Raw genomic sequence first — 10,380 nt, 5'->3', positions numbered from 1 at the left:
GATACGAGAAACAGCCTCCTCGCTGCAGATCTTGGAGAGTCTCAACAGCAGGCTAGAGAGCTGGAAGGATCGGAGCAGCTGGCGTAGCCCAACAGAGTGACGGCAGTGCAAAAGGAAAAAGCCAACCCTCTGGGTTTGTAGAGGGGAAACATGCCACAAGAAAGAGGCACCAGCTAGCACAAGCATCAAGGGACCCATCTGGCCTGCAGGCATCAGGCAGACTAAACCAGCATGGCCGCCACTTGAGAGAGGCTGCTTACGGCCACCCAGAAGGCTCCTGTAAAATTCATCAGAGTGTTATTTATATGGCACTCTTCAAAGCTTCAAAGTGTTTCATTTGGATCGTCTCAGTTATTGAGATGGTGACTTTCCCCCAGAAAGTGGGTGATCATTGTGCTAAAGTGAGACACCACACACACACACACACACACACACACACACACACACACACACACACAAACACACTTGCTGCAAAGCCTCAGGGGTTCAAAGGAAGCACTCGGGCAGCACAGATTCAACCCACATACATATCTCAAGACCTTAAGGGTCACCTCTCCCTGTACGGACCAACCTGGACTCTGCGCTTCTCATCTGAAGCCCGTCTTTATGTCCCTGACCCCAGAAAGGTTTGGAGGGTAGCTTCAAGAGAATGGGCCTTTTCTGTGCTGGCTCCCAATTGTGGAATGCTCTCCCCAGAGATGCTTGCCTGGCGCCATCACTACATGTCTTTAGGCGCCAAGCAAAATCATTCCTCTTTACCCAGGCCTATGGCTATTAAAGGGACACGAGTGGCGCTGTGGGTTAAACCACAGAGCCTAGGACTTGCCGATCAGAAGTTCTGTAGTTCGAATCCCCACAACGGGGTGAGCTCCCATTGCTCGGTCCCTGCTCCTGCCAACCTAGCAGTTCGAAAGCACCTCAAAGTGCAAGTAGATAAATAGGTACCGCTCCGGCGGGAAGGTAAACGGCATTTCCGTGCACTGCTCTGGTTCACCAGAAGCAGTTTGGTCATGCTGGCCACATGACCTGGAAGCTGTACACCGGCTCCCTCGACCAATAAAGCGAGATGAGCGCAGCAACCCCAGAGTCGGTCACGACTGGACCTAATGGTCAGGGGTCCCTTTACCTTTACTTATGGCTATTAAATAATCTATGGCCTGTGAAAGTGTGGGTAAGAGGAGGCTATTAAATCATCTATGGCCTGTGAAAGTGTGGGTAAGAGGACTTCTGTTATTATTATTGTTTTACTATCAGGCTGTCTGTTGTTATGTTTTTTATTATGCTTTTTTCACTGACTTTAGCTGAGGAAACTGAACCCTGGGTAAGCACTTGGAACCCCTAGAGTATCTCACAACTCAGAAATTGGGGTGACGTAAACAATCTGTGAATATCTATCTCACCACTAGCTTAACAGTCATTTCATGTCATCAAGTACCTGGCATTCTGTGAGGGGAGAAAAAAAACTTCACTAATGAACGCTTCTCAGCACCCGTATAAAACTACAATTCCCAATATTTTTTGGGTGGTGTGTGCAATGACAAACAAGTGGCAGAAAAACAAAACAAAGCACACCATTGTGCAACTCTGTAAACTAGCTGGACCTTTTGTCTGTGGGGAGTGCAATTTCTTTTGGCGTTCAGCAGCCACTGGACATTCCTACCCTTTACTATGCAACAATGGAAAACAATGAGCCTTAAAAACAAGCCACTGGTAGCGCTGGTTTTGATTGTACCCTGGGGGATTATTTTTTTCCTTTTTTCAATTCGTTCCCTACCCACTACAAAGTATACTCAAAGCAGCTCTCAAATGTCAAGCATATGACATTCGAGTTTATCAAAATCCATACCATACTGTTGCATTTTAGAAAGTGCCTTCAGCAGCTGGTGAAATCTCTCTAGCAATTTTTTTTTAAAAAAAACACCAAAGTAGCAGAGCATTCTCTATGACATCACTTTTGCTGACTGCCATCTGCAACCAGCACACATAGTAGCCTACAGCTGTTTCTAAGACATTAATCCTGCCGACAGGGCTGCTGAGATACGGCTGCAGTTACTGTCTCTTGGTACCCATGGGGCAGGAAACATAATTCTAAATTTCATTTCCCTTACTGTGATGAATATATTCTCTCTCTCTCTCGGTGTGTGTGTGTATGTGGTGAGAGACAGGGTAACAGAGCGAGCGTTAATTTTGTTGCATATCCTGAAGAGATTTTTGCACACTTACAGGTAAGAGTTACATAAGTAGCTATAATCTGCAGGAAAATGAACAGCCCCATGAGATAAATATTATTTTCCCTCTAGGCAATGGTACCTATCCTGATTCTACAGTGCCATTGCTCACCCCCCCCCAAAAAAAAACCCCAGAGAGACACACTGTCTCACTTTGTGCAGTATTAAAATCTGTGTAACTGAGTCCTCTTGAACTGAGCATCCTTGAAAAGCTAAACACTGTTCAGATAAAGCCGGCTGAGTTGTTTGTTTTGTTTTAAGATGCTTTTCCTTTTCCTAGCTTTCCATGGGGGTCACAGCACAAATGAAGCATTTCCCACCCCATCAATATCTGAGATAGGAGAAGGGTTTCTTGTCTAACCCCCATCTGTGTATTCCCTTCTCATGCATCTCAGTCTGCTCACTGAATGGGATCAGATTATTCGGTTCAGCAATGACCTCACACTTCCTTTTGCTGATTGTAATTTTCTCCACCGATGGGATGATATAGCAGAAACGCCGCAAACCCCGATTTTTAGACAAGTCATTGGCCTCTCCTCTCCTTTCTTTTCTGGGCTTCTTCCAAACCTTGTATAATATCAGGAAAAAGGAAACTGAATGCTGATGTGACTTCTCAGATAAAAGCAAAGTGTTGCGTCCGCACCGCTTTCATTTCCCAAACTGCTTGCCGTTCCAGTCTGTGGGGCTCTGCAAATGATGAGCGGATGACACTGCCCTTGGATCGTACACTCTACCTGAGTCTCTTTCCTAATGCTTTGATCCTCTTTCCTGGCCATCGTATTCCTGTACCAAGCAACTTCCTTCAGCATTTCCTCATTGCTGAGGCTCTGTCCCAGCTGTTGACTTCTCCCCGTTTTTGTACAGCCACTTTATTCAGGTTGGTGGCATTTTGCTTCCCACAGACGCATTTCAAACAAGTGATGGCATCACTTTTCTGAAGGTGCCCCCCCCCCACCCTGCTCAAAACCAGATTCAAGCACCTCAAATTCTTTCCTCTCAAAAGCTCTATAAAGTCTGGGGTCCTTTTGGTTCTGCATGGCAAACAGAAACTGAGGAGGAAGACCGAAGACTCTCACATTCACTGAAAATTTTATGGAGATTGTTGTTGTTGTTTAGTCATTTAGTCATGTCCGACTCTTCGTGGCCCCATGGACCAGAGCACGCCAGGCACTCCTGTCTTCCACTGCCTCCCGCAGTTTGGTCAAACTCATGCTGGTAGCTTCGAGAACACCATCCAACCATCTCATCCTCTGTCGTCCCCTTCTCCTTGTGCCCTCCATCTTTCCCAACATCAGGGTCTTTTCCAGGGAGTCTTCTCTTCTCATGAGGTGGCCAAAGTATTAGAACCTCAGCTTCATAATCTGTCCTTCCAGTGAGCACTCAGGGCTGATTTCCTTAAGAATGGATAGGTTTGATGTCCATGGAGTTTTCTTGGCAGGGATACTGGAGTGGCTTGCCGGTTCCTGCTCCAGGTGGTTCATGTTTGGTCAAAACTCTCCACTATGACCTGTCCATCTCGGGTGGCCCTGCGCGGCATAGCTTCTGAGTTATTCAAGCCCCTCGCAAGGCAGTGGAGATACATACTCATATGAATGTGGCAAATGATGTTCAAATGTTGGATTCCACCATGACCCATCCTGTAAGCTAACTGTGGGGAGCTTTTCACACACACATTCCTTGTGTTGTTCCTTCCTTTCGAAATGCACGTGTCCACACATAAGCCACGGATCATAAATTGGGCCACAATAAAGCTCCCCGACCGAACCTCAGCTTGACCAGGAGATGTAGCTGAAACCACAGACTCAGTACTCAGGTCTGCCAGAATGAAAAGTGTGTGTATACACACATGCTGTGTATGCGCAATCTATTCCCGAGAAAACCTACTGCAGCATTTTGGATTTCACGTCCGTCCGCCCCCCCAATGTTAACCTTTTCCTATGTCTGAAAGAGAGGAAAACAACTTTGAACGCGTCTGCTACCCTTTGTACTGAGATCAGATGCATCAAAGGCTTTGTAGTTCCAGCAGTCAGTGCAAAGGATGAAAGTTTCGCCTGTGCATATAAATTGGCTGGACTCTTGGTTTTGCTAGAGTTGCTGCCAGAAGTCTGAAAGCACATGATGTTTTTGTTTCTAAATCAGCATTCCTTGGCACCTCTTCTGGGTCCGTGTAATTTCTAGTAAAATGATGAAGGGTTTAAATTAAAGCATCTCCCTATGAGGAAAAGTTATGAACTTATCAACAGTGTGGAAAGAGGGAGGGAGGGGACCCCCTCTTCATTTCTCTTCCCTTCCTCTCTTATTTGGTGATTGGCGTATATATAGTAAAGGTAAAGGTACCCCTGGGCGGTGAAGTCCAGTCAAGGACAACTCTGGCGTTTCGCACTCATCTCGCTCTATAGGCCGAGGGAGCCGGTGTTTGTCCACAGACAGCTTACAAGTCATGTGGCCAGCAGGACTAAGCCGCTTCTGGCGAACCAGAGCAGCGCACGGAAACACCATTTACCTTCCTGCCGGAGCGGTACCTATTTATCTACTTGCACTTTGACGTGCTTTCGAACTGCAAGGGGGGCAGGAGCAGGGACCAAGCAGCGGGAGCTCACCCTGTCGCGGGGATTCAAACCACCAACCTTCTGATCGGCAAGCCTTAGGCTCTGTGGTCTAGACCACAGCGCCACCCGTGCCCCCTATGTATATATGGTACTAAGCTTATTTTGAACCTTACAAACTTATTCAACAGAAACTGGAAATAAGAAATACTGTGTGGGGATGTTTTCCCCTTCGCTTGTAGAAGTTGTTGACCTTTGGCTTCATCCAATGGTGCTGACACAGCCTAGTGCAGGGGTTGCCAACCTAGCGCCCACAAAGGCCTTCATTGGCACCCCTGGAATGAACCAGAATTCTCAGATTCCCAGCTCTCTCTCTTTAAAAAGTAAACTTCTAACATTTTTAGAACCTGTGATATAGGGCAAAAGTACAGATATCTTTCTTCCATTTTTTAAAAAAGAGAAATCAGCCTGCTCTATCCTTTCAGTGTTTTACTTTGCCTGCTCCCCAAGGAAATATCGCTCCCTGAAAAAAATAAAGTCCTGCAGACACCCAGCTGTGAGAGAGGGGGAGCATTGTTTGGGAGAGAGGGGGAACAACGGGGTTATTTGACAGAGCAGGAGAAAGGTACAGAGTATTGTTTGCGAGAAAGGGAGAGGTGTGTTTGGGAGGAGAGGGAGAGGTGTTTATCTGAAATGTGTGTATATGAGTGAAGGAGGGAGAGATGCATGTGTTTCTGTGCTCTGTATATGTGTGGTAAGCGTGTGCGCAAAAGGGGGGGGCACTTTGAATATTTTTCCTGGTACAGTGGTACCTCAGGTTAAGAACTTAATTCGTTCCGGAGGTCTGTTCTTAACCTGAAACTGTTCTTAACCTGATGTACCACTTTAGCTAATGGGGCCTTCTGCTGCTGCTGCACCGCCGGAGCACGATTTCTGTTCTCATCCTGAAGCAAAGTTCTTTACCCAAGGTACTATTTCTGGGTTAGCGGAGTCTGTAGCCTGAAGTGTCTGTAACCTGAAGTGTATGTAACCTGAGATACCACTGTACTAATGTTCCTGCTTGTTATTAGACAGCAATAGCATTGTTGTGTATGCCTGGGAAACCCATGTTGTGTGATCTCCACAATATTGAAGTCAGCAGGATGACTATTTCCTCTCTCGTTTTGTGTTATGCCACCCGCCCCCCCCCCATGGCAGCCATGTTGTGTTATGCCATGCCCCCCCCCAAGAGAGACATTTTGTGACTGGCGCCCACAGCATTTTCTCCAATTTAAAAATGTGTCCTGTGTTCCAAAAGCTTTGGCAATCTCAGTCTCATGCTTCTTTAAACAGCATAATTCTTTAAGAGAATTTGCTACCAAAATATATGATTATGGCTATCTACTTTGATGGATTTGAAAAAATATTGGAAAGATCTATGGTTGGGGGGGGGGCTATCAAAACAGCTGTTTAGTCATGATAGCTACATGTAACCTCTTTGTACAATAGCAACATAGCTCTGATTCTCAAGATAAGTCTCTATTTTCATGGGGGGTGGGGTTTTCTTTTTTGCATTTTTCCTGTAGAAATAAAGAAGATTGACTTTCCAACACATATCAATTGGGGGGAAAAGATTCCCACCAACCCAGCCATCAGCTTTCTGAAACAATGTCAGATCTGCACTCATCACAGCTCTGCCTCTTGCAAGATGATGCGCAAAGGGAAATACAAAGCTGGCTAATGCTCAGGAAACATCTGGCCAAACTTTTAATTCTCAAGCAGGTCACTGGCCATTCTCAGAGTCGATGGAACAGCAAAGTGTGGGAAGACAGGAGTATAGCCTAGCAGACAGCTATGGAACGGAAAGAGGTATTAGGAAATGTCTTCTTGCTGGTTGATTTTCTAAGGATTTGCTTCCCAACTGTAGCATGTGGTCATAATTTTGAGCTTCCGATGGAAGAAATTACATTGTGCACAACATCTCAAAACTAGCTACCAGCACAATTGTCTTGATGAATACTGCTTTGAACATCAGTGGGACTGGTGGTTTGCAAACTTTCAATGTAGCTGACTATTTGTTTTCTCAATATGGTTATTGTGCTATGTTTATCTGATAGAATAGTTTCAATAATGATGATGATGATGATGATGATAGTAATAAGCCACACAATGAATATGAGGCAGATCTCTGCTGAGTTGGTAAAGAAGTGGCTCTTGTAGGGGGTATTTTATTGATATTAATCTTTGTGTTCGCAGAAGGATTGATTTTTTGGGGGGGGCGGGGGCGGACGACAAATCTCCCAAACAAGCCATGGGTTACAATTAATTACTGGATTTATTGATAAACCTATACATGTACCAATGTTGACCGGAAAATGAGTGGAATATGCAAAATATAAAGCAGGCCTCCACTGCGTGTCACCCATGAAGCCAAACACAGCACACCAGGCACAAATGGCGGCTCAATAAAAATCCTGTTTTGTTTTGGCTGCCTGCCTAGGACTGGGGGAAGGGGCAGGTGCCAAGCACTTGGCAGGCCAATGCATGGCTGATGGGTTGAATTTGGCTTGGCAAACTGACTCATTGTTACAGATACATATTTATACATTTTCATTCAATACGGAAGTTTGCTGTACCCATTGCCAGGATGCAGTGCCTACTTTTGCTATACTGCACAGACCTGAGATTGTTCATAGAAGAAACTTTCTTCTCCAGTTTTTTCCCAAGGTTAAGGGGACCACATAGAACTGTTTCTGTTAAGCGAAGTTTAGAATTATGCTACAACTGAGAGCTATTGGTCCTGCCGCCTGTACCCAGTCCTTTCGATCCAGTTAATAATGTGTGTGTCAGAGCCCTCAGTTAAGGACAAAAAAAACATGCTGAGACTTGTGCTGTTACTTTAGCCTGAGAAGCATTTGTGAAAATAAACAGCTTACAAGTTTGTGGACATAGAGGGGAAGAGTCAATGGTGCCTGGTACAGTAAATAAAACATCACATTGAGATACAGAAGAAAGTCCACAATGAGACCTGTGCATCCACAGGCAACAGCTTCCTCTGTTGTTAAGACGGAGCAGAATGAAAGAGATCTGTGCAAACAGACTAACTAGCTCACTTCAAATGTCTCCCGCAATAAATAATAATGTTAATGACTGTTTCACACAATATGACCAATGGGACACGTGAGATCATATACTTTTCTGGGCTGATTAAACATAATGATCCCACGAACATATGTGCAACAGGGCTTTGCATTCCTGATACTGGAGGGAAACAGTGCTATATACCCAGAGTGTTGTTTACCTGGATGAGGCACCAACTCTTGAGAACCAAGAAAGCAGACAGATATGGCAGGAAGGACTCTGGTTGTGGGCGGGAGACCGAGCTCCGCCCCTGGTAGGGGGCCTTAGCCCCCTCCCCTCTTTACCTGGCTGGCGCCCACGCCCACTGGAGGCAGCCAACTAGGTGTCTCCGGGGGGGGGGCGTGTGTAGCAGCTTAATGCTGTGGCGCCAGCTCCGCCTCCTCCTCATTCGTCGTCGTCCCTCAGCGAGTATTGGTGGGTAGTTTAGGCATTGGATTCATGTGTTGTGCTGTGTCAAGGGCTAGGTGTGGCCATCGCCTATGCTATCTACCGTGGGTTATTCCGTTAAAGGAATCTGGTGGTCGTGTATTCCGTCCGATGCCTGCTTGGCGGGAGGCCATGGCACAACCCTCGGTGACATCAGGGGGTGAGCCTATAGTTGGATGAGCATCAACAGGCTCCACCTACTGTTGAATAAACCCACCTCCTATAGTCATCCAATGCCTAAGCCAATACCTTTTCACTGCTGTAATCAATAAAGTTGTGGCCTTTCCTTGCCCATTAACCTTATATCACATGTCCTTGTGTATTTATTTCACATAGCGGGGGTCGGGCCCTCGATCCACAAATCATGTGATCTGTCTGCTTGGTCTTGGGCCTGGGTGATCCAAAACCACCTAACAGGAAAGATGCAAGCAGAAATATAAAAATCTGAAAATAAGGCAGTTTTTCAAGTCTAATGTTGTTTGTTCCAATCTCGGTAGGCACAGAATGTATTGTTATATTTGCGAAGCTGGGCATCAAATGTGGAAGGCACGCTACACGGAGAAAAAAACAAGTCCCACAGCGTTACCCAGTGTGCCTTGAAAGGTTATTAGCAAAGTTATTGCTAATTATTTTTGTTTTGCTCAGATGAATAACTTGACATTTGGAATCTTTTCGCACAATGGACCCAACCCCAAAGAAGAAGTTAATTGTGTTTATGTCCTGCTGAGATTAATAGCCTTTAGTCACAACTAATGGATGTCAGTGGGGTTTGTATAACTTTTGTTGGATGTCGGCCAGTTGTTTTGTGACTATTTATTCCAATAAAAGATAACATCTCATTTGCTCATTGAAAATCCTGTCCACTTTACCTTTTAATGAACTGTTTAAGTCACATTTCTTAGAAGACAGCGGAGGAACAGAGTAAGAAGGAGGCGGTTGGAGGATGGATGGTGGCTAACAGATTGAGGTTGAATCCTGACAAGACAGAAGTACTGTTTTAGGGGGACAGGGGGCGGGCGGGTGTGGGGGATTCCCTGGTCCTGAATGGAGTAACTGTGCCCCTGAAGGACCAGGTGCGCAGCCTGGGAGTCATTTTGGACTCACAGCTGTCCATGGAGGCGCAGGTTAATTCTGTGTCCAGGGCGGCTGTCTACCAGCTCCATCTGGTACGCAGGCTAAGACCCTACCTGTCTGCAGACTGTATTGCCAGAGTGGTGCATGCTCTAGTTATCTCCCGCTTGGACTACTGCAATGCGCTCTACGTGGGGCTACCTTTGAAGGTGACCCGGAAACTGCAATTAATCCAGAATGCGGCAGCTAGACTGGTGACTGGGAGTGGCCGCCGGGACCACGTAACACCGGTCCTGAGAGATCTGCATTGGCTCCCAGTACATTTCCGAGCACAATTCAAAGTGTTGGTACTGACCTTTAAAGCCCTAAATGGCCTCGGTCCTGTATACCTGAAGGAGCGTCTCCACCCCCATCGTTCAGCCCGGACACCGAGATCCAGCGCCGAGGGCCTTCTGGCGGTTCCCTCATTGCGAGAAGTGAGGTTACAGGGAACCAGACAGAGGGCCTTCTTGGTAGTGGCACCCATCCTTCAGATGCGAAGGAAATAAGTAGCTATCCTATCTTTAAAAGACATCTGAAGGCAGCCCTGTTCAGGGAAGTTTTTAATATTTAATGATGTACTGTTTTTAACACTTGATTGGGAGCCACCCAGAGTGGCTGGGGAAACTCAGCCAGATGGGTGGGGTATAAATAATAAATTATTATTATTATTATTATTATTATTATTATTATTATTATTATTAAAGAAGAGATCAACTAAAAGGCATCCAACAGTTCTATTTAGCACTGCTGACCAAAGTACAGCTAGTATCTTGAGCATCTTGATGCAGAGCTCAGAGCGCACAGCAGTATGGGTTTCTCTACTAGTTTCAATGAAGGGAGAAGTTCTGCATGCACAGCACTCTTTGGACATAGTGCTGTTCCCTCTACTGAAGTGATGCATCAGAGCTCCTGTGTTCAAAGGTGATCATTACACGAGGGTGAGGGAA

The sequence above is a fragment of the Podarcis muralis genome, chromosome 2, assembly GCF_964188315.1.
Source record: "Podarcis muralis chromosome 2, rPodMur119.hap1.1, whole genome shotgun sequence".
In the NCBI taxonomy this organism is placed as follows: domain Eukaryota; kingdom Metazoa; phylum Chordata; class Lepidosauria; order Squamata; family Lacertidae; genus Podarcis; species Podarcis muralis.
Note: the sequence above shows the minus strand (reverse complement) of the source record.